The following is a 414-nucleotide window of genomic DNA, read 5'->3' as shown; positions in this document are numbered from 1 at the left end:
TGGAAAGAAGCTTTCTGAGAAGCTGCTTAGTGTTCTGTGAATTTATATCCCAGAGTTACAGCTTTCCCCTCAAGAAGCTGCTCGCTAAGTCTGTTTTTGTGGAATTCGAAAAGTGATATTTGGAAGACCATAGAGGGCTATGGTGGTAAAGGAAATGTCCTCAGATGAAATCCGGAAAGAAGCTTTCTGAGAAACTGCTCTGTGATGTGGGAATTCCACACACAGAGTTACATCTGTATTTCGTGGATCTCTTTGCTAGCATTTTTCTGTGGAATCTTAGAACAGATATTTCTGATCCCTTTGAAGATTATAGGGCCAATTGAAATATCCACTGACAACAAATAGAAAGAAGTTTTCTGAGAAACTTCTTTGTGTTCTGTGAAATCATCTCACAGAGTTACAGCTTTCCCCTCA

The 414-nt window shown here is 39.6% G+C and overlaps 1 pseudogene; it reads left to right on the top strand.

The window, feature by feature from the left end:
- Positions 1–414, top strand: part of LOC105529931 — a 6,053-nt pseudogene that overhangs the window by 503 nt on the left and 5,136 nt on the right.

This window comes from Mandrillus leucophaeus, unplaced genomic scaffold (genome assembly GCF_000951045.1).
Source record: "Mandrillus leucophaeus isolate KB7577 unplaced genomic scaffold, Mleu.le_1.0 Scaffold793, whole genome shotgun sequence".
NCBI classification, from domain to species: Eukaryota; Metazoa; Chordata; class Mammalia; order Primates; family Cercopithecidae; genus Mandrillus; species Mandrillus leucophaeus.
This window is presented reverse-complemented; position numbering and strand designations above follow the sequence as displayed.